Source organism: Nycticebus coucang, chromosome 9 (assembly GCF_027406575.1).
Source record: "Nycticebus coucang isolate mNycCou1 chromosome 9, mNycCou1.pri, whole genome shotgun sequence".
Classification (NCBI taxonomy): domain Eukaryota; kingdom Metazoa; phylum Chordata; class Mammalia; order Primates; family Lorisidae; genus Nycticebus; species Nycticebus coucang.
The window spans coordinates 3,391,293-3,409,736 of NC_069788.1; the positions used below are offsets into that span (position 1 = coordinate 3,391,293).

At 44.9% G+C, this 18,444-nt stretch overlaps 1 pseudogene; it reads right to left on the reverse strand.

The window, feature by feature from the left end:
- LOC128593884 (T-complex protein 11 X-linked protein 2-like) overlaps window positions 1–17,700 on the reverse strand; it is a 39,149-nt pseudogene extending 21,449 nt beyond the window's left edge.
- Between the last annotated feature and the right edge of the window lie 744 nt (window positions 17,701–18,444).

The window sequence follows — 18,444 nt, forward strand, 5'->3', positions numbered from 1 at the left end:
GAGGCAGGTTGGTTCCTTGCTCAGGAGTTTGAGACCAGCCTGGGAAAGAGCAAGACCCCATTGTGATACGTACCTATAATCCCGGCTGCTCAGGAGGCTGAGGCAGGAGGATTGCTTGGGCCCAGGAATTGGAGGTTGCTGTGAGCTACAATGACAGCACTGTACTCCAGCCTGGGTGACAGAGTAAGACTCTGTCTCAAAAAACAAACAGAAAAAAACAGCCAAAACCACTTTTAATATAGCTAGGTGTGTGTGTTTTTGGTTTAGTTCTCTGTTGTATAACCAACAACCCAGAATGTCATGGCTTAATTTTTAAGACTTAAACAGGAATACTATTTATTTTCCTTGGGAATTAGCACTCTCAGTGGGGCTTGGTTAGAATGTTTGGTGTCTTGGCTGAGAAGACTCAAATTGCTGAGACTGCTGGGTTTGGAAAAGCCAGGGAATCCTGGGCATCTCTCTGTCTCTGTGTGATTTCTACATGTTCAGCTTTCTAGCTGAACTTCTATGGTTACTAAGGGCAGTGAAGGCACAATCCTGAGTGGCTGGTGGAGGGAGAGAGGGCGACCGAGGGACAGAGATGGAGAGAGCAGTGTGCACACACCAGGCTGGAGGTGGCGGGATGTTGTGACTGGCACTGGAAGCTGCGAAGCATCCTGTCTGCTGCAGTCCATCCACTGGAGGGGAGTTGTGACGGCAGGACCACGTTCACAGGGAGGGAAATTAGACTTCGCCTCTTAAGGGGGGTCTTCCGGAACAGCTTGTGGACCATTTTTGGAAGCTACTGTGTTTCTGTTTCTGTGTATTTCACAGGGAAAGGTGAGGAGAGGGAAGTCTGGAGAAGGAGTCCTCAGGGGGAGTATGGTCACCTAGGTCGTTCTGACAGAGGTGGACTGTACCATGAAGGCAATGGGGCATTTGAAGGAGAGCAACATCATTAAAGGTTTATCAAAATTCTGTGCCCTGGGGAGGACAAGAGGCAAAAATGGAAGCAGGAATTCCAGTTATAAGGCTGTGATGCTGCCATTAGGTATATAATTTGGAGAAGGATGGACAACTGTTTTGAGATATTTTCGAGGTAAAATCATTAGTACTTGGAAACTGGAGTTGGAGGGATAACACGCTTTCTGTCCCTGGTGACCATGACTAGGCAGGTGGGGAGGGTGACGTGGCACCATTTACCGAAGGCGGGGACACAGGAGGAGGAACGGGTGTGGGTGGGTGGAGATTAGAAGAGAATTCAGGTTTGGGCATGTTAAGTGGGGTAGGGTCATTAATAAAAGATATGGAGCCCAACAATAAGATAGAGGCAGGTGGTCTCATTAAAGGGGTAGCAGAGTGGTTGAGGCCACTCAGAGTTTGTGAGGAGTAAAAGATAAGCATTGTAGTACAGGATCCCGAGACACGTTACAGTGTAAGGAACATGACGGCTGCCTGAATTCAAAACTCCACATACGACGTCCTCCTAAAACTATATGGATAAGGAGAGAGAGTGCAACCACACAGACACACATCCACAGGGAATCAGGAGACAAAGAACCCCACGATTTTACATGAGAGAAGGGGAATAAACATTTAAACCAGCAAAGACGATTCTTGAGCTCACACTGGATGGAAAGTCAGATGGAATCCTCGGGAAAAGGAGCCGGTGTGCTGGTGTGCTGGGCGGAGGTGTGTAAGGAGATGTGTAAGGAGCTGTGTAAGGTCAGTCTCCTCCCAGGCATCCGGCGCTGGCTCCCGAGGTCCAGGGAAGTGGCCTGAGAGTGCAGGGGACTAAGGCGGACAGCTTGGCAGGGACTCACTTGTGGGGAATGAAGGGACTTGGCGGTGAAGACAATAAGGGAAAAGCTGGTGTTTTTTGAGGAACGTGAGGAAATTGTCCATAAGAACCTGTGTCCAAAGGAGGATGAAATGTGATAGGGCTGGAACCTGGACACAGGGACTTTGCAAGATGAATGGTGGTGACAAGGACTAGTTTGAAGGGTCAGAAGGAAGTGAGAGATCTGCTTCCTTATTCTGAGATTCAGGAGTGCACTGAGGGCCATCAAGCAGCCTCCTTGGACTGAGTGAGGCTTTAAGGCAAGAAGGTGGAGTGTGCTCAGGGGAGGGGCCAGGGACTGAGGGCTCCTGGGGGGCGGGGTCAGGGACTGAGGGCTCCTGGGGGGCGGGGTCAGGGACTGAGGGCTCTGGGGGGCGGGGCCAGGGACTGAGGGCTCCTGGGGGGCGGGGTCAGGGACTGAGGGCTCCTGGGGGCGGGGCCAGGGACTGAGGGCTCCTGGGGGCGGGGTCAGGGACTGAGGTCTCTAGGGGTGGGGTCAGGGACTGAGCGCTCTGGGGGCGGGGCCAGGGACTGAGGGCTCCTGGGGGCGGGGCCAGGGACTGAGGGCTCCTGGGGGCGGGGTCAGGGACTGAGGTCTCTGGGGGGCGGGGTCAGGGACTGAGGGCTCTGGGGGGCGGGGCCAGGGACTGAGGGCTCCTGGGGGCGGGGTCAGGGACTGAGGGCTCTAGGGGTGGGGTCAGGGACTGAGGGCTCCTGGGGGCGGGGCCAGGGACTGAGGGCTCCTGGGGGCGGGGTCAGGGACTGAGGTCTCTAGGGGTGGGGTCAGGGACTGAGGGCTCTGGGGGGCGGGGCCAGGGACTGAGGGCTCCTGGGGGTGGGGTCAGGGACTGAGGGCTCTAGGGGTGGGGTCAGGGACTGAGGGCTCTAGGGGTGGGGTCAGGGACTGAGGGCTCTGGGGGGCGGGGTCAGGGACTGAGGGCTCCTGGGGGTGGGGGTCAGGGACTGAGGGCTCCTGGGGGCGGGGTCAGGGACTGAGGGGTCTGGGGGCGGGGTCAGGGACTGAGGGCTCCTGGGGGGCGGGGCCAGGGACTGAGGGCTCCTGGGGGCGGGGTCAGGGACTGAGGGGTCTGGGGGCGGGGTCAGGGACTGAGGGCTCTGGGGGGCGGGGTCAGGGACTGAGGGCTGGGGGTACTGGGGCTGGGCCAGGGAGTGAGGGCTCCAGGATACACAATGAAAACATGGAGACCCGAGGATGGTCAGTAGCTGGGGTCAGGAGAAGAAAGCCACAGAGCAGTGTCGCAACATTTGCCTCTTTCAGTGAAGGGGAATCGTGACAGGCCACTCACGTTCTCCAGCCCCATATAGTTAGTTAATAACTATTGTAGAAGCAAAGATAACTTAGCCCCCGACGTTTATACCAGCAATGTTCAGTCATCCCATATTGACAGCCATCCTTTTATGGTAAGTTTACTACAAAACAAAGTTCTATTTTCAACAATAAAAATCCATTTAAAGGAAGTCAATGCTATAAAACCGTATTTGAATGTTAAAATGCAATTCAATGTAAAAACCAAGCCAATAATAATTTCTAAAGTACCATCTATGTGAGTTCATTTCAAAATTATCCTGGCCAGGGAAATGAAATGGACACCGGCTTGGGAAAATTGATTTCTGGAAAATGAGTCATAAATGTGGAACTCAATCTTATAGTAACAAAATGTGCCAGGACGACTAGCAATCTATAAAACTACAACTGGGAAACACAAAAATAAGTCTCTTAGGAAATGTTGCTGTACAGCTCAAAAAATTAGATATAGTAATGAAGCCACTGAGAAAAATCACTGAGGCAAAATAAAGCTTCAAATGACTTGTACTGTGAAGGTCAGATTAGAAAATAGGAGAGCACGTTTTGTGATATATGCATTCTGCAACATATATAAATACACACACGTACCCACATATGTACATATGTATTCATGTCTATATCATATGTACATCCTACATGTAAAATACACATATATACAAAACTTCCCAGTGGCAGCCAAGACCCCTCTCGAAATTAATTAGTAAAGAGATAGTATTTTGGCAGCCGTGCTTGCTCATGCCTATAATCTTAATAGTCTGGGAGGCCAAGACAGATGGACTCCTTGAACTTAGGAGTTCAAGACCAGCGTGAGCAACAGCAAGACCCCAATTCTACTAAAAATAGAAAAATTAGCCAGGTGTTATGATGGGTAGCTGAAGTCCCAGCTACTCAGGGACTGAGACAGGAGGATCGTTTGAGCCCAGAAGTTTGGGGTTGCTGTGAGCTGTGATGCCACAGCACTCTACCCTGGGCAACTGAGTGAGACTCTGTATCAAAACAGAGAGAGAGAGCCGGTAATTAGCCTTTGACTGAAGGATTTATTTAAAAGCTTTGATGAAATTTACATTTCCGCATTATAGAAATATGAAATAATTAGCATTTTTGAACCCAAAGGCTTTTTTTAAAAAATACATTAGGACTGGGCGGCGTCTGTGGCTCAAGGAGTAGGGCGCTGGTCCCATATGCCGGAGGTGGCGGGTTCAAACCCAGCCTGGCCAAAAAAACCACAAAAAAAAAAAAAAAAATACATTAGGACTATGTGGACACTTCTGTTTTTTTCTTTTTCTTTTTTTTTTTTTTATTGTTGGGGATTCATTGAGGGTACAATAAGCCAGTTACACTGATTGCAATTGTTAGGTAAAGTCCCTCTTGCAATCATGTCTTGCCCCCATAAAGTGTGACACACACTAAGGCCCCACCCTCCTCCCTCCATCCCTCTTTCTGCTTCCCCCCCCATAAACTTAATTGTCATTAATTGTCCTCATATCAAGATTGAGTACATAGGATTCATGCTTCTCCATTTTTGTGATGCTTTACTAAGAATAATGTCTTCCACTTCCATCCAGGTCAATACGAAGGATGTAAAGTCTCCATTTTTTTTTAATAGCTGAATAGTATTCCATGGTATACATATACCACAGCTTGTTAATCCATTCCTGGGTTGGTGGGCATTTAGGCTGTTTCCACATTTTGGCAATGGTAAATTGAGCTGCAATAAACAGTCTAGTACAAGTGTACTTCTGTTTTTTTTTAAAAAGTCATTTTCTTGGAGACATAAAACAGTATCACTATACTTTATGAACCCTATAAAATAGTTAAGATTTTCATATACATATGTAAAGATACAATAGTTTCTTTAATTCTGAACATTTTTTGCTGTTTAGCATGAACAGCGTCTCCGATCAACCATGTTATTAGCATATGTCTTCTTTTCCCACTTCATTTATTCAACAAATCGTTGTTGGGTAGCTGCTCTGTCTGTGAAGGAGGTGGGGATGCTGATGAGAGTACAGGCAGGTGACCCAAGACTTCTGTGGATGACCCCTCTTCCAAGTTCCACATCCACATGCACCTGTCCTCACAGACAGACATGGCCACGTGGTGGATTCCTGGGCTCTTCAAACTGTCTAAAAATAAACTCAGCGTCCATTTCACCTGGGAAGCCCCTTTCTCTTTGTGTCTCTTCCCCACCTGTTAAAAAGCTTTCCTAAATGCAAACCCAACCACGATGTACCCTGTTGAAGTTCTCCGTGGCTCTCAGGCCAAAAGCAATATTTCAAATATATACATAAATATATTATATATTTATATTTATATATATTTATATTTATATATTATATATCATATATATTTATATAAATATATAAATATATATTTCAGTGCTAAAGAAAGAGATGAAGGTGTCTGCAGGAAAAGAAAGCAAGGCTAAAATGGTGACCACAACCATGGCATTCTTTGGAAATCTCACAATTATCTTTCATAATTCATAAAAATTATTCACATTATTCTATAGTATATCTCTATTTCTTTTTCCTATAAAATGTCTCAGAATTCTTACCTTTTAACATTTTCACACCTGAGAGGGAGTTTTGAATTTCCCCTCTCAGGTCTTTGAGTGTCATTGATTTGCTGGGCACATGGCCACATGGATCCTCTGGGCTTGCGATCTCTGACACAGGAGCTGTACTGAGGGTGGATAGACCTGGAGGGTGAAGCTCAGACCCCATTCACAGTACTCCCAGTGGCAGTGCAGCCAGCTGGTCGAGAGCCTGGCTCTGAAACGTAATAGCATATTTGTATCCTGACTCTAACCAGTTGACAGTTGTGTGATCTCGGGCATGTTACTTACCTTTTCTGAGCTCATGAAATAAAAATTATAATAACACCTACCTTAGGATTTTTCTAGAACTATGATAGGACATGTGTGGAGGACATGGCCTGGCGACTGGGCCCACAGTGAGTGTTCCTTATAGCAGGGTATAGTCATCTCCTGTTAGAGCCCCAAGAAACAGAAGGCAACTTCTCACACATGCCTGGATGTTTTATGTAGATCTGCCTTTGGTCCGGAATGTCCTCCTCCCAAACCATTGTGTCATCAGTGAAACGGGAGTGAAAACATGTTTCTCTAACTTCTCTATAGGGGACAGAAGCAGACACGCAAAAAGGCCAAAATCCCTGTGTCTGTTGGAAGCATGGCAGGTTTAATGCACATAAAACTCGCCAAGGACAGTGGGAGGCATTTTTTTCTTTAATGCAATAGTGCAAAAGCCACCTATTCTCCATCAGAATAGGAAACAAAATGGACCCTGATCTCCTGGGAGGGGCTGACTGGCTGTCCCAGGGCCTGAGTATTCAGTGAAGGTGTAGATACAACTGTCTCCCCTCCACTCCCCTGCTCTTCCCAACATCCTCCAACTTCCTTCAGCTATTGAATTTCTGCTGTTTTTTCCTTCCCATCCCTCTCTAGTCTTTCTCTGGTGAATAAACACCTTGTACTTTTTTTTTTATTTATTTAAAACACAGCTCAACCATTCACATCTTCCCTGGAACCTCCACTAACATCACAAAATCCTGCTAAATGGAAATAAATGATGAACAGGACCCTGCAGCATGAGAAGAGTTCTGCGTAGCTAAGTAATGTTAGCATTTCCAGGCAGAGAACCTCAGGGTAACCATTACACACGTCGTCACTCTAGGCCCTCCTTCCAAAGGCACGCTCTAATCCTGGAGCCCCAGGTGACTCTGTAGAGTCACCCGCAAAGAGGTACAGTCGGCAGGCAAAAGCCACGACATGGTGCATCGTAACCTCACTTCATCTCAGCAGAACAAGGGGGATTCCACTCTTACCACACATCGGGGCTGTTTTCTCTCCTTTGCTCTCTTGGACTCCCCACTGTGCAAACTTTTCCATTGCAGAGTCACTTACATAGCAGCCTCCACATCACTGTCTTCAGCTTCAGTTCACAGTGACTTTCTTTTCGTCCCACTACTTCCCTCTGTCCAGGTCGTCTGATTTGGCCTCTCCATCCTTTCATCCCTTCTTACTTTTCCTGTTTCCTTTTTGTCCATGTTTTTCCCATTTTGGATGTTAAAACCTTAAACAGTCAAGTTAGCAAATCCCCGCTTTTAGTTGTGAAGAAAGTAGATGTGATTAGAGCGATTGTGAGTTGAATGGAGATTAAGGACCTGGCCCCCATGAGAGAGTTTATCTAATCACTTGCCCCCTCCCTGTTCTGGGGGTGACTTGGGAACATGTCACACTCCTTTTGTGTCTGCAGAACCCAGTGTAGGACCTGGCACAGAATGGTGCCCCATAACTTTTGAGTAAAGATAAAAATTGTTACTTTCTATAAAGGACTTCCTAAATAGAAATTCATGGAAAAATGACGGTTTCATCTGTAACACAGCCAGGAATGTAAATAAACTTTAAGAAGCCCATTGGATCCCCAAAGTCTCCTTATTCATAAGGGTCTTTGTTGTGACATTCATTACTCGGACTGGTTTTCCCACTCAGCCAGACTGTTTGTTTCTGCTTCTCGGTCTAGATACCCCTCATCTAAGGTGTGTCTGCTTAAGGGTCACTGTATAAAGACACGAAAGAAGCACTTGAGTGGATGTCTCACACAGACTTCCTGAAAAGCTTGAATTGTGAGTTCATCTTGAGCCCCTTTTAGATGCCGAGTTGGGTTTAATCCATAAAGTTAAAAAACAGTATAGTTTTTAACAGTATAGTATACAGTAGGACCAGCCAGGGCTGATGTGGCTATAGACATTGATGCAAAACAGCATGGACAAGTCCAGCCAGCCACTCTAACCTGTGCTCTCCCTCACCTTCACACAGCCTAGGTAAGCCCTCCCTTCCCTTTCTCTGCCGTCTTTGAAGCCATTGGAACTCTCAAGAGAAAACAAAAACATAATGTTGCATTTAAGGGCATCATGGAAACACTTGATCATTTACCTAGGCAAAGGCCCTCAGCGTCTTCCAGATGGAAGTATTATCTAGTGCTTATCTAGAGATTTAGTTTAATTCAACAAAGAACATTTACAGTGCATGGGATAGGGAAAAGAAATTACAGTGGGCTCCTTGAAAAGACAGACTATTTATTTCTCTTTGTATTAACAACCACTAGTCCAGTGATTGTCCCACAACTGCTACTCAGTAGACATTTGCTGAATGAACAAGTAAATTAAATTTAACCTTATTCACGTGGAACATACAATAGTCAACATGCCAGGATTGGTATAGGCAGAAACAGGAGAGGTCACAGTGTGATGGAAGCACAGGGGAGGAAGAGATGAATGGTTGGTACAAAGAATGTCCTAGAACTTCCCGTATCAAAGGCCCAAGTTCAACAGCAGTACTTGTAAAACGAAAAGCCCTGTAATATATTTATATGCCAGCATTTTGATTGCAGGTTGCTGTTCACAGAGGAAAACTAAATTTAGAAAGAAGCTGCATGGGTTTTGATACGAAGGAAGAATATAGTTTTTAACAACATACTTATGGGAAAAACCAAACCCAAAAGGCAGAAGCAACCTCCGTTCTCCTAAGACACTGGGCAGAGGATGTTTAACTAAAGGCGGTTCTCATGTAGATTATAATGGAACAGAGAAAAAAAAGAACAGAGCACTGAGCGAAAGCACAAAGGAAAACGATGAAACTGACCACTCTGCTGCCCAGAAAACATGTCTGAACTTCTCACTCCAAGGCCTGCAGATAACCCGCTCAGAAGGCATTTAACTCTTATTTGGTGTAGTTAACAAAGGAGGCTCTACAGTCTTAAACTCTTTTCTCTTTTTTAGAGACATTAATCCCTTCAGGGGTCCTCAAACTTTTAAAACGGGCCAATTCACTGTCCCTCAGACCATTGCAGGGCCAGACTATAGTTTAAAAAGAAAAAAAAAACTATGAACAAATTCTTATGCACACTGCACATATCTTATTTTGAAGTAAAAAAACAAAAAAAACAAAACGGGAACAAATACAATCACACCGCCTCATGTGGCCCGCGGGCCGCAGTTTGAGGACGCCTGCATGCTTCATGTCCTTCCTTCAGAAGCTCTGATGCATGAAACCTCACCTTGTTCCTCATTCGTGCACAGCAGGGCCTTCCGAGCTCAGGGCAGGGCTGGGGATGTGTGGACCATCCCATTTCACTCAGGTGGATTGAGGCAGGTTTTTCTAGTCCTAGTGACACAGTAATTTTTTGTATTAGAAGCATTGTTTCACACTTACGGTGCTGACGTGACTCTTGCTGAATCTGAGTATTAGCATATCATGATTCTTTTTTTTTTTTTTTTTTTTTGTAGAGACAGAGTCTCACTGTACCGCCCTCGGGTAAAGTGCCGTGGCGTCACACAGCTCACAGCAACCTCTAACTCCTGGGCTTAAGCGATTCTCTTGCCTCAGCCTCCCGAGTAGCTGGGACCACAGGCGCCCGCCACAACGCCCGGCTATTTTTTTGTTGCAATTTGGCCGGGGCTGGGTTTGAACCCGCCACCCTCGGCATATGGGGCCGGTACCCTACTCACTGAGCCACAGGCGCCGCCCCGTGATTCTTAATTCAACTCTTTATGGTCCATAACATGTGAGATTTGTTGTCTGTTTCGTAACAGGCCTGCACAATTAATCATGCATATAAAGAGTTAAACTTAGGCTTAAAAACAACATTTTTTTTTAATTATAGAGATAAAAGTGTAATGAGATTTTTAATAATTCCTGAAAGCATCTTAAGCTGAGAATTAAGAGTCCTCCCCAGGCTTAGGCTGGGCATGTTTGCGCTGGAATGTGCTGGCATCAGCTCCAGCTTTGGATGTTGAAATCTGAATTCAGATGTGATACAAAAGGTTCATCTCTTTTGCCTACTGTGTTTGAACGTGGTTCTCTGGTTCTTGGTCAAAAGGCTCACCTTCAAGTTCACTGTTACATTGAATACACTGTCTCAAATTTGGAGGGTCAGAACAACCAGACACAACTATGTGGGGCATCAAGTTTCAAGTTAGTAAAAAGTAAGGTAACATTTCTTTGGTTCACAGCTGTCAGGATCTTTTGGCACTTACAGCTCAGGTTTATCTGTGTGACCAACCCTCACCAAGCAGCCGTCCCTTGAGACCCCTCAGTGTCCCGGTCCCGGAAGTCTGCTCTTCTTTTTGTCCTGAAATTCTTTTTCCTTTCTTTCTGTTCAGATGTTGCTTTTCCTTGAGACCCTTAGTCCCTCGAGAGAATCTTTTACAAACTACTTGCTTTTTTTATACTCCCATAACATTTGTTTGGTATTTTTTTCTATTGTGGTAAAATACACTTTGCATAAAGCTTTGCACTTTAACTGTTTTTTGAGCATACTATCGAACGGCACCACGCACACCCGGGCCGCTGTGCAGTGACCCCCACTGGCCGTCTCTGCCACTTTCTTCACCTTCCCAAGTGGAAGTTCCACACCCATTAGACAGTAACTCCTCGTGATCCTCCTCTTAGTCCCGGGAAACCACCACCCTGACTCCTGTCTCTGAATTTGACTACTCCATGTACTTCGAAGATATTAGTGGGATACTTTGGCATTTGTCCCTCTGTGGCTGGCTTGCTTTACTTAGCTCAATGTCTTTATACAAGCTGCAGCATGAGTCAGAATGTTCTTCATTTTTAAGGCTGAGGAAAGTTCCATGTTTTGTTCATCCATCATCCACTGGTGTGTGCTTCCACCTTCCCCATACTGAGCATATTGAATGAACATTGGCGTACACAGATCTGCTCAAGTCTCTGCTTTCAGTCCTTTTAGGTATAAACCCAGAGCTGGAATTGTCAGCTCATACTCTATTTTTAATTTTTGGAGGAAACACCGTCCTGTTTTATATAGCAAATGTACAATTTTACATTCCCACTGGGCTAGAGGCTTGAATTATTTTATGTTGTATTTCCAGTGCCTGGCATGTAATAAATACCCAAGTATCACTTCTCAAATTCCTATTTGACAAACATTTTTGTGCCCCTTTTATGTGTCAGGTGGCCGTGCTGGGTGCTGGGTACACAGTGATGGGGAAGACTCACGCCTAGATCCCACCTCCATGTCTTACAATCAGGAGAGCAGAACCGATTGAGAAGTCAACCAGGAAATAACTAAGAATTACCCAATGTAGATTAAAAGAAGTAAACTGCACCTATCCTTACTATTGCTGGCTTTACCTCCCCCAGGTCCTGCTGAAAAAATGTCAGACTCAAATCATTGTAGCAGCCAGAAGAATTTCTCTGAAGAGGAAATAGATGATGAGGAAAGTGTGATTTTGACATTGGTTCCAGTTAAAGACAATTCAGATAATGAATAAATGGAACCAACTGTTTCTTCAACTTCTGATGTCAAACTGAACAATCCCCAGAAACACAATGAAGATATGAGAACAGGGACTGCCTCAGTGAGCCAGCCCTACAACTCTGAGTTCAGGAAAATTCATCTACCTCCAACAAATAAACAATCAAAAGCCTTCCGAAAAGCTAGATGTAAAAACCCTGATCTTCCCTTGCCAACCGTTTTGCCTCCCATTAATGATGTGTGTCGAGACACTTTGAGGAACTGGGGCCAGCAACTCAAGCTGAGTACCGACGGCAAGAAAACAGCAGTTTTTCTGAGGCTCCAGGAGCATGCCTTTCCTGAACAGAAATGGGAAATTCCTGAAACACCAAAGGAGGCCAAAGTACATTCATGTTCAAGGAAACTCAAGGCAGAGACCGAGAGAGCAAAACCTCAGAAAAGGTCCAAGATGAGTATGAAAACAGAAGAGATCAATAGAGTGGAAGTGATAACATCAGCTCAGGAATCTACATTGGCGTCCTGGGCAAGGATTGCTGCAAAAGCTGGTCAGCCTAAGACTCTGAATTCACGACCCCTTCCTGTTTCTGCTGAGGTCTTTTTAACAACAGCTTCTGGTCTTAGGTGGTGTGTGATCCGTGGCGAGCTTCTCCCTGCAGGCACAGAGGGTTGGGTATGCCTACAGTTTCATGCAGGTCAGGCCTGGGTGCCCGCCACTCCCCGGAGGATGATTTCCCTCTTCCTGTTACCAGCCTGCATTTTCCCATCTCCAGGCCTAGAAGATAATTTGTTGTGCCTTGAATGTGCTAAGAGAAATAAGAAGATAATGAAAAGATTAATGATAGAGAAGAAGAAGAAGCGAACTACTTCAAACACAAAGTAGGAGACCAGAATGCGCCACCTCAAAGTATGAGAGAGTGATGGATATACTTTCAGAATGTGTAAGCTGATTTGAGGAAATGAAAGAAGAGATCATCGGAAGGAACCTCTGTGATCTACAAAACAGAATCAAGTAATTAGGACTCCACTGTGAAGATGGTTGACTGGGTGCCAGCCCTGGCTAAGGAGACCCTTTGGGAGGCTTGGAAAGCCACTAAAATAAAGTCATTGCAGTCAAAAAAAAAAAAAAAAAAAAAAAAAAAAGAATTACCCAATGTGAGTGAAATAAACAATTCAGGACAGGTGAAAATGATTGTGTGACGCTTTGGGGAGGAACCTTCCAGCCAAGGGAGCAGCAGGTGCAGAGGCCTTAAGGCAAATGACTGCAACCTTTGAAGGAAGCTTAGATGAGTCCCATGTGGCAGGTTTAGAGGGAGAATGAGGGAGTGGCCCCCTGTGAGGTGGAGGAGGTTTCTGGGGACCAGATTACACATGACTTTAAAGTACACTTTTGGGTATTGGAGTTTTATTCAAAAGCAACATGAAAGCATGTCTGCTGTTTCCATGAAGCAGCAGACAGGACTGGATGTGTAAGATGGATTTTGTTCTTGGGTGTAGATGGAGTTGATGAGGCAAGGGTAAGAAGCTTTTGGAGTGCTGCAGGTCACATAGAGGAGGCCAGATCTGTGGCTTCATTTTGAAGGTAAGATAGAGAAATGACAGATGACAGATTAGATGTCAAAGTTTAGGGGGGCAAAGTGTGTGTCAGTCAAGAGCTTTGGGGGAAGAAATTAAGAAAAGTTCATAGATCATTCTTTTACAGAAGCTGTGTGCCAGCCAGCCCTGAGCTAGGTGCTTAGAGTTGTTGTAAAGGAGGCCAATAACACGGTCTTCATGTATAAGCCTTCACTCTGGAGTGGCCCCAAGCTTTGCAAATTGTCATGAGCAGACTATGTAAAAGCATAACCTCTGATGCTGGGTTTGAGGTCAGGAGGATGAGTGTGAAAAGAGTTCTCAGGGGAAAGATCCCAGTGGGTTGACTAGGGATGAGGGTTCCTGGGGTGTTGAATTCACTGAAGAAAGCACAGACTCAGATGGGCAGATGGGAAGAGCTGGGTGCGTCCCGCGTGGGAACTGGTGAAGACCACAGCCCAGAGCCAGGTGGGAGGCAGGCACAGGCAGTGGTTGGCGGCTGATAGGAACTAGCCTTAGTATCATCAGCACTTTAGGACCTCAGGGTGCAATTCACAAAGTGCCGTCCCTTGATTTATTTCATTCAGACCTTACCATAAAATAGGTAAGGCACCAGAATTATTCCCTTATTTTATAGTCTGAAGATGGATCATTGCAATGATAAGGGGTTTCACCCAAGCATACAGTTCCTGGGATTGAATCAGAATAGAACCTAAATCTCATTCTCCTAACTCTTCTTTTTCACTGCAAAACGTATTTTGCTGTAGTGAAGTGGGTGTGTGTTTTATTGATTGATTGATTGTGAGGAGGGGTGATGGAGAAGAGCATGGATGATTTTTAAAAACAAAGAACTAGAATGGTTTCATGTAAAATTGAAAGTCATGACAAGGCTGGGTTTGAGGGAACTGGTTCTGCTTGCTTTCAAGGCCATGTAGAATATGTCAGTTGTTTTTTTTTTCTTTTTGATGGCAATTCTTGGATACCAAGAGCCAGTGGCTAGAGTTTCTAAGAGTTTTAACACTTATACTTACCCCTTCCTGACTCAGTGTTCTAAGTTATTTATGAAACCACTGCTGGGGAAACAAAACAAATCTTGTCATAAAGATTACTGCTGTATGAACCGCTTGATTTGATAAAGTGCGAAGCCACCGGCTACTACGTTCTGCTTCAGTAGACTTCAGGAGAATGACTAAATAGCTAAATTGTGAATTTTATGTGACTCCCTGATTATTCCGTTGTTCTCGGTAGGTCATTTTGTCCACATAGAGGTTTTCATACAGATTCTGGAAGCATTTTGCAGATATGAGTCTTCTCAAGAAAAGGTGGCTGTAAAACAGCTTTAGAGTCACGTTAGTCATGTTAGATAACAGACTCTGTTTGTTATCTGTGGAGTCCTAGTGTATGTGCATTAAAAGATGTTTAATTCTGCATTTCTTAACTGGATACGATCCTCTTTTTTAAAATAGTTGTGTGTAGTTTATATCAGTGAGTACGTAGGCATGTGTGTGCGTTGACGTGTATCTCTATCCACCCGCAAGAATCATGCTTGTTTCTTTAAAATCTGACCCATATTTATTAAAAGTTCATTAGGAGAAAACCTTATATTTTGTATAGTATAGTAAGCAGGAGAGAGAGAGAGAGAGCTGGAATCCCCGTGGTTGGGAGGATCAGGGAACGTGAGGGACATCTGAGCAGCATCTGGGAGGATGTGCTGATGCTGTCAAGGGCATTGAAGGCAGAGCATGTCCATCAGGGAACAGTGGGGACAAAGGTTCAGAGGGGAAAAAAGGGGGAAGGTTCTCAGAGAGTTAGGAACAGCAAGAGGTTATAGATTCCTCAGATACAGGTTGGGAGAAAGAAGGTGATGCTGTAAAAAATATTTAGGTCAGAATAAGAAATGGAGACTTACTTCAGCAGGCGATGGGGAACCATCAAAATATATATGGGCTGCATTGTTTCCAATTCTAAGGTAAAGGGTGGCACCTGTGGCTCAAAGGAGTAGGGCATCAGCCCCATATGCTGGAGGTGGCAGGTTCAAACCCAGCTCCAGCCAAAAACTGCAAAACAATTCTAAGGTAATTCAAGTTACAATTGAGCCCTTCACCCAAGGGCGTGCTGAACACCCTCAGATTTGCACATCAGGTGAGATCTGCCAATCATCTTCCATCCTCTCCCCTCCCTTGCTAGAACATATTTGGGTTTTATCTTTCCTGTGGGTATGTATTTGTTTACATATTGGTTTCACATTAGTATTGAGTACACAGGACCCTTTTTTTGTTTTGTTTTTGCAGTTTTTGGCCAGGGCTGGGTTTGAACCCACCACCTCTGGCATATGGGGCTGGTGCCCTACTCCTTTGAGCCACAGGAGCTGCCCTTTTTTTCTTTTCTTGAGGTACTTTACTAAGAAGAATGTTTCAACTCATCCAGGTAAACACAAAAGATGTAAAGTCTCTGTTTCTTCTGAATAGTGCTCCATGGGATACATGTACCATAATTTCTTAATCATTCATGGGTTGATGGATAACCTAAACATTTGTACCCTCACATTAATTTGAAATAAAAAAACTTTTTAACCAAAAACAAAACAAAAAAGATAAACTTGTTTTAAAAAAGAAATATATATGGGGCAGATAGATGAGAAAAATCACAATGACTTTGATACATAGGTGGGATCAGAGCAGGGAGGATCAGTTGCCCTGGGATTGACTAATAGAGAACTTTAAGAATCCGGCTGAGTGATAACAAGGTCTGATCAAGGGTAAGGGCAGCTGAGAGGGGAAAGGGAATCGTGGGACAGATTATTTTTAGTGGCAGTGATGCCTGGCTGAGTCATGGCCAGCTATGACTGTCTGCCCTGAGTGCGCTGATGAGGCATTCTTTACCTTTCATCAGTACAGTGTGTTTTCCCCTTAAGCATATTTTTTTCTAATCTGGTTGCCCTCTTGGATGAGCTCAGAATTGTGAGAAGCAGAGGCAGAGAAGCTTCCACATTCCCCCTGCTCACTGGGGTAGTTTGGCTGGGGGTGGTTTCCTCCTTAGCTTCTGTGGACCTTCTAAAGTTGGAGGAAAGAAAGTTGGAGGAAAGGACAGCCTTAACCTGTGAAGAGTCATCCTTTCATTAAGATTATATAAATAAAAGAATTAATTTATATAGAAGCAAAGCCCTGAGGCCAGGGCAGGAAATTCTGATAGACATTATGGGATTAGAGAAAGGTCTAGAAGTCAGTACCAAGCCTTTATTTTTTCTCTCTCCTTTGCAAATCTGTTGTTGGGAAACCTGCACAAGATTCAGCAGACCCTTTTCAGGGTCTTCATGAGCTGTGTAGACCAATATCAGGTCAACAGTCATAGTATTGACCCACTCTCAGGTTGATAAGTCACCTTGGTCTTTTTTTCAAGGCCCTGTGCTAGTACCTTTCTGGTATCATGCCATTTCCTTGGCTTTTCTCTGAATACCTGACTCTGAATATGTGTCAGGGTGAGTAAATTATTCTCAAGATGTCATGAGGGTAGCACCTGGCTTGATGTTACTACATGTTGAAGGTGGGGCCTCAGGAAGTGGTAGATCATGAGGGCTATGTCTCTGTGTATGGAATTATTCTTTTATCAAAGAGACCCCAGCAGCTTGTTGGTCTCTGCCAACATGTAGGGACCCAACTGGAAGGCAGCACCTGTGAATCAGAAAGTGGGTCCTTGCCAGGCAGTGGATGTGCCAGTGGCTCCGCCTTGGACTTCCCAGCTTCCAGAACTGAGAACACTGCATTTCTGTTGGGAAAGCTCCCTAGTTTGTGATATTTGTTAAAGCAGAACAGACATATATATATATATATATATATATATATATATACACACACACACACACACATAGTCTCCCTTTTTTATGGCTGCATAGTATTCCATGGTATACATATACCACAATTTGTTTATCCATTCATGGGTAGATGGACATTTAGGCTGCTTCCACGACTTGGCTATTGTAAATTGGGCTGCAATAAACATCCTGGTGCAAATGTCTTTGTTGCAAAATGATTTTTGTTCATCTGGGTAGATACCTAGTAATGATAGTGCGGGATCGAATGGTATATTATAAATGTCTTACCACAAAAATAAGTGAGGTGATGGTTATGTTAAGTAGTTTTGATGTAAGCATTCCACATTGTATATCAAATCATCACATTATACCCCATAAATGTATACAGTTGTGATTTAATAAAAATTAAGTAAAAAAAAAAGAGCAGATGAACTAAGAAACACCCACCCTGCTTTTCTTTTTTCTTTTTTTTTTTTTTGAGAGGGAGTCTCACTTTATTGCCCTAGTAGAGTGTGTGGTGTCACAGCTCACAGCAACCTCCTACTTCTACTTATGTTAGGTGATTCTCCAGCCTCAGCCTCCTAAGTAGCTGGGACTGTTACAGGTGCCCCCCAAAACACCCTGCTACATTTTTGTTGCAGTTTGGCCGGGTCCGGGCTTGAACCCACCTCCCTGGGTACATGGGGCCGGTGCCCTACCCACTGAACCACAGGCGCCGCTCCACCCTCCCTGCTTTTCCTGAAACCTTTTCTTGGCTTCCTGCTTACCATGCCTGGCGGTCCCCCTGCACCTGCTCCTCCTCATTGTGAAGGGAGAGCCCACAGCCTCGCAGCCCCATGGGTGGAGCCTGCGGCAGCAGCGCCTCTGTCATTTCAGCCACAGAGGGTGGTTTCCCTCACACCTGAACCACTTCAAGGACGGGCTAGGCTGGCTGATGGCTGAATTTGGATGGAGAATAGAAAGTTCCCCCAAATCAGGCTCAAATGAGGTGCTATGGAGATGAGGGATGGTCTTACACATGACAAGGGAAATGTAAAAGTCAATTTTGTCAGCTGTAATTTGTTTATTTTTTAACATTGGGAATTCCACCTTCCATCACTTCTCTAGGTGAGAACTGGGTGCCAAGTAGTTTTTGTTGTTTCTTTTTATTAATTGAAAACAAAACAGGGGTGTATTTTTAAACCATGTAACTTATAGCACAATATTCAATCTAGCCAATAGATTTACTTGACCTGGGAGTGTGGAAAGGAGGGTCTTTCAGTTGCCCTGGGACTGGGGAAAGGAGGGTCTTTCAGTTGCCTTGGGACTGGGGAAAGGAGGGTCTTTCACCGCAGCCGCGTTGCAGGGGGTGGGAGGGTGGGGAAGGTGCCATGTGCATCAGCGTGACGTCATTACCAGGCAACCACGCCTTCTCCACCTGATTCTCCTTGATTATAGGGGTAGGCGAGATTATAGGGGTTTGATCATTTATATTGTTTCCATGATATATGGAAGGGGTGACTCTGGATGATGTATGAGTGTAGATTAGTGTTATTTTTAAAGAAAAACAGTTAACTACTTGGAGTAGACTCATCATACCCTTTGATGGTGGCCGTCCTCTTCCCTCCAAAGAGGG